We start from the raw sequence: 6,000 nt of genomic DNA, 5'->3' as shown, positions 1-6,000 counted from the left end.
CACTCATGCAAGCCCCTTTACACAAAGGGCATAGTGGACACATGTCAAATCCCTAGTCCAGTTGCCCCCAAGGTGTACTCAAATCCTATTGGATGACCATAGAGGTGGACCAATGAGAATTAGGCTAGAGTAAATCTAGTTTAATTCATTTAAAAACACTTAATAAAAGAACCCAAGAATTAAGCTCTAGAAGACTATTGGACAGTCTCCCAAGGGGTCCAATGAGCATTCAACAGCCCAATGGCTTGCCTGATTCGTATTGGCCAGGAGACAAAGGGGTCCAATGAGAGTTTGGTTGCACTAATTAATTACCTAAATCTCTCACAAAAGGGGAAAGGGGGACACATGTCAGAAGGCTACCACTTATGCTACTTAACTTTCATTGGCTAAGCTGGGAGAGGTCCAATCAGGTGCTAGCAAGAGTAATTAGCAAGAGGGGTCAACCAAGAGAGAGAGGGGGCTGAATTTCTCAAGTCATAAATTCCACACACACTCACACTAGCTCAGGTGTGAAGCAAGAAGACTCTCTCTCTCCTTCTCAAGCTTTAATGAAAAGCTTATCACCTACTCCAAGCTTGTGAGAAGGGAGGCCTACACCAACAACTCTTGGCTTTGTGATGCAAACCCAACTAAGCTTCAATGCATGCTCATCTCCTCTACCATGCTAATTACTAAGCTATGCTATGCTAATATGAGTGATTATGTGAGGAGATGTACATCTTTCTCGTAAGACTACTCCTTCTTGCTTTCAATCTACTCTCATACGCCGCTAGCTCTCACCATCTTCGAGGGTATGTGAGGTCTTGGGTCTGAGACCGTGAGGGAATTGATGTTGTGTTTTATAAGTGTTTTGCTTAGTGCTTGAAGCTTCCATCTTCATTGCACTAGCTAGTTATTGAAGGAACACAAACAATTGTATTGTAAAATGTCTCTCTTGATGGGGGAAATCTATAATACAAAGCCTTTTGGAGGGGGGACTGGTTCCATGAAAATCCGGTCCTCAACTGTTGTCAATAGCTTAATTTCTCTTTCTTTTGAAGTATTGTTGTTCATGCCTATCTAGCTAGGTGTTATGCTTTTTGTTGCTCTCTCCACCCAAGCACTCTTGCTATGCTCATTAGGAATCTATTCTAATGAAATGCTCACTATGTCTATGCTATTTTCCGCTACACACAAGTTACTAGGCCATTAAATGTTACACTCCATAATGTTGAACTCTTCTTTTCGTGTGTTAAATCTGAAGGAGTACGAGCGGAAGTGCGACGCGAGAGAGAGTGCGAGAAGAAGAGCACGACGATATGGTGAACTCGCTCTACTGTAACGTGTAGAGCATAGTGAGTTCTTATTAGGTTTTTACAAAAGAATATGTGTACATACCTGGCGGCCCGCCCACTTACCTGGGCGACCACATTGGGCTTTATACCCCAACAACCTCCCACTTAAAGTCCAATGTGGTACTTTAAGTGTGAGAGAAGCTACTATACAAGCTAATATACAAGAGATGTAGAGAAGTGATGTACTACCCTACACCTAACTGCTTGCGAAAATGCGCAAAGCTCTCTGAGGGAAGTCCTTTTGTAAGTAGATCAGCAGGATTTTCTGTGGTGTGAACTTTGACAAGCTAAAGTTGCTTATCCTCGAGCATTTCCCTGATGAAATGATACTTCACATCCACATGCTTTGTCTTTGAGTGATAAACTAGATTGCGAGCCAATTGTATAGCACTTTGACTATCACAATATAACACAGGCATCTCTTCTTTGATTCCCAAATCTGTTACTAGTCGATTAAGCCAAATTGATTCTTTGCATGCCTCTGATGTTGCAACATATTCAGCCTCTGTAGTAGACTGAGTAACACAATCTTGTAATCTAGAACGCCATGATACTGCTCCACCAGCCAATGTAAAGACATACCCTGACGTAGACCTTCGGTTGTCTAAGTCACCTGCATAATCTGAGTCTGTAAAACCCTTTACACTTAGCTCCTGACTCCCATAGCATATACGCATACTCTTTGTAGCTTTCAGGTATCTCAATATTCCTTTCACTGCCTCCCAATGTTTCTTGCCTGGGTTTGACATGTATCGACTTACTACTCCCACTGCAATTGCAATGTCTGGGCAAGTAGCAATCATTGCATACATCAAACTACCCACTGCAGACGCATATGGAATCTTATCCATTTCAGCCTGTTCTTCCTCAAACACAGGACAATCTTGTTTGCTAAGTTTCACATATGGTGGCAATGGAACACTCAATGCCTTTCCCTTCTCCATATTGAAACGTTGCAAAACCTTGTCAATATACTCTGTTTGAGATAACCAAATCAACTTCTTTGATCTGTCTCTCTCAATGCACATACCAAGTATATGACTTGCCTCACCCATGTCTTTCATGTCAAACGATTTTGTCATCTTTGACTTCAAAGCTGAAATTTCTTCCAAGTGCTTGCCAGCAATCAACATGTCATCCACATACAAAATAAGGATCAGCCAATTGCCATCCTTAGCCTTCTTTGTATATAGACAGTGATCGAACTCACTACGTTTGTAGCCTTGAGAAAGCATAAACTTGTGGAATTTATGGTACCATGCCCTCGGTGATTGTTTTAAGACATAAAGACTCTTTAACAACTGGCATACCCAATCTTCCTTGCCTTTCTCAACAAACCCTTCTGGCTGCTGCATGTAAATTTCCACATCTAAATCACCATGCAAGAACGCTGTCTTGACATCCATTTGGTGCAACACCAAATCTAATATGGCAACCAATGCAAGAAAGCATCTCAATGTAGTCAATTTGACCACCGGAGAGAAGACTTCATCAAAGTCAATGCCTTGTTCTTGCTTAAAGCCCTTGGCAACAAGCCTTGCTTTGTACTTTGGCTGACTATCATGAGCGGTGATCTTATACCTGTAAACCCATTTACAGGGTAGAGCCTTTTTGCCCCGTGGTAATTTAACTAGCTTCCATGTCTGGTTTTTATGCAGAGCTGTCATCTCTGACTGCATGGCCAATTTCCAATTCCCGGAGTCCTTCATTTGCACTTCTTCCTTGTAACATGAAGGCTCATTGCAATCAGTCAACATGACATAGTTCATAGATGGAACAAACCTATCAGGAGGTCGCGTGACGCGTCCAGATCTACGCACAATAGGTGGCTCAGGCTCAGCCACAACCTGTGGTTCCAATCTATCCTGTCCTTGCTCCTCTTGAGCCCCGACATTTTGTCTTGCACGTGCAGGTCCATCTTCTTGGAAGACGACTCTTCTAATCTCCTCAACTTTCTCTGGTTTAGAATGATATTTGGCTTCATTAAAGTGAACATCATTGTTGCGGATAACCTTTCTCGATTCGGGATCCCAAAGTCTGTACCCCATCTCACCAGAATTACCATAGCCTAGAAAGATGCACTTTCTACTCTTTGGCTCAAGTTTGTTCCTAAATTCCTTTGCAACGTGAGTATATGCCTCACAGCCAAAGACTCTGAGATGCTTGTATGAGGGCACCTTGCCTGACCATACCATCTCTGGCACTGAATCCTTCTGCAAAACCTTGCTAGGAGATCTATTTACAAGATGAACAGCTATTGATACAGCTTCAGCCCAAAACCCATTTGGCAGTTGTGCATTAGACAACATACTTCTGACCTTCTCTTGTATGGTCCTATTCATCCTCTCAGCAACACCATTTTGAGGAGGATTGTAAGGAGCAGTAAGTTCACATTTTATACCTTTTGACTCACAAAAGTCCTGAAAGGCCTTTGAAACATACTCTCCACCATTGTCAGTGCGTAAGCATTTAAGCTTCTTGCCACTCTGATTCTCCACAAGTGTCACAAACGTTTTGAAAACACTAAACGCTTCATCCTTGTGCTTGAGAAAGTAAACCCATACTTTCCTCGAGTAATCATCTATAAATGTCATAAAGTAAGAAGGCTCCCCCTAGAGATAGGTTAGGCATAGGTCCACACAAATCACTATGAACAAGTACCAACTGTGTATCTCTTCTATTGCTTCTATGCTTATGTGGCTGCTATGTTTGCTTACCATACAGACAATGTTCACAGAATTCAAAATCATTAAATGAAAAGCCAGGAAAATAACCAGAACGAGACAAGATTTCCATTCCCTTCTTGGACATATGTCCTAACCGGCTATGCCACAAAGAAACGTTCGGCTGCTCGGTTACATTGATTACATTTTTAGAGACATTTGATACATAAATCATGTAAAGTCCTCCAGACTTTACTCCATGTGCTACTGTCATAGAACCCTTGGATATCTTCCACATGTTCTGTCCAAAAGTGGTGACGTAGCCAGCATCATCAAGTAAACCTGTGCTGATCAAGCTCTTTGTAATTGCGGGAACATGTCTCACATTCTTCAGTGTGAAAGAAGAGCCATTCTGAAACTTCAATTGAACATCTCCAACACCTAAGATCTCACATGTCTGCCCATTGCCTAGCCGAACATGATCTTTAGTGGTCACATAAGAGGTAAACCACTCCTTGTTTGGAGACACATGAAGTGATGCCCCTGAGTCTATAATCCAGTCACTCAGTGCATTTCCATCAGATGCTGTAAGAAGAGCTGAGTCCATTGTATTCTTCAAGAAGTAGATGTCTCCTGACACTAGACTGTCATCCTCTGCAACAGTGTTTGTCACATTTATTTCTTGAATCTTCACTGAGGACTTGTTCTTCTCACCATGGTCTTCATCTTTCTCTTTGCCTTTTTCTGCTTTCCATTCTCTGCAGTCTCTTTTCATGTGACCCTTCTTGCCACAATGGTAGCATTCTATGTCACTCTTGCCTTTAGCACTGCGGGACTTGCTACGAGACTGATTCCTCTTTCCACCTTTGTACTTTTCTTTGGTCCTTCCCCTGACAACTAAGGCTGTTCCTTTGCCTTTGTCCATTGTCTTTCTATTGGTTTCTTCAGTAAGCAGACTTCCTTCTACACCTGCTATGTTCAAACCATCTGGAGGTGCAGAATTACTCAAAGCTGTGCGAAAAGTGTCCCAACTTTCCGGCAATGTGATCAACAGGAACATAGCTCTAACAGGTTCATCAAACTTGACACCTTGAGCTGACAACTGACTGTAGATGGTGTTGAATTCATTCAGATGATTGGACATAGGGGTCCCTTCTTTCATCTTCAAGTCAACAAGCTTCTTAAGCCAGTATACCTGTGAAGCTGCACTTTGCTTCTCATAAAGATCACTCAGCTTTAACCATGCTTGATAAGCCGACATCTCGTCTGCTACATTGAAGTAAACGCTTTCTGCCAAAGTCAGCATAATGGTAGAAAGTGCCAATTCATCCATTTCGCTCCATTCATCTTCGTCCATATCTTCTGGTTTTATCCCCTTGAGCTTTATAGGTTTTATCTGCTTCTTTTGTACCAACACGTGCCAAATCTGCTTCTTCCACAATGGGAAATTGGTTCCATCCAGCTTCTTGATATTGTAAAGAGCAGTGTCCTGTGATCCAACCATAGCTACGCTTCACAGTAGTTTACTTTCTTGGGAAAAATTCGACAGAGTTTCCCTTGTAAACTAACCTCTGAACCAATATCAACCTGTCAAATGAACCAAGAAAGCTTTAGATTCTGCAGAAATTTTGGCAGAGTCCCTTTGTAAAATGGCTCTGGTGTACTAAAAACAGACCAAAAAACAACTCAAAAAACATTGTCTCTCTGACACTGTAAGTTGCGGGTAAACCTGTCCTGCACCTGTACTGTCTCTGACTGTCCTGTCACTGTCTTGTAAGCATAGACTGCGACAATGCCTCAACGGCAGTAAAGCAAAGATGCAATCCCAACTGTCTAACTCACAGTCAATACATCCTAGCTGCCTATCTAAGGGTGCTCGAGGGATCGCTCCAAGACCTGTATCACCGAAAGGATCTCAACATTCGAGAATCCCCCAGCTCAATAAAACCTCACTCGACCCTCAACAAAGGCTGCAGTAAATCTGACAGTACATAGACTTCCCA

This window comes from Adiantum capillus-veneris, chromosome 5, assembly GCF_014529385.1.
Source record: "Adiantum capillus-veneris isolate H3 chromosome 5, ASM1452938v2, whole genome shotgun sequence".
Taxonomy (NCBI): domain Eukaryota; kingdom Viridiplantae; phylum Streptophyta; class Polypodiopsida; order Polypodiales; family Pteridaceae; genus Adiantum; species Adiantum capillus-veneris.
This window is presented reverse-complemented; position numbering follows the sequence as displayed.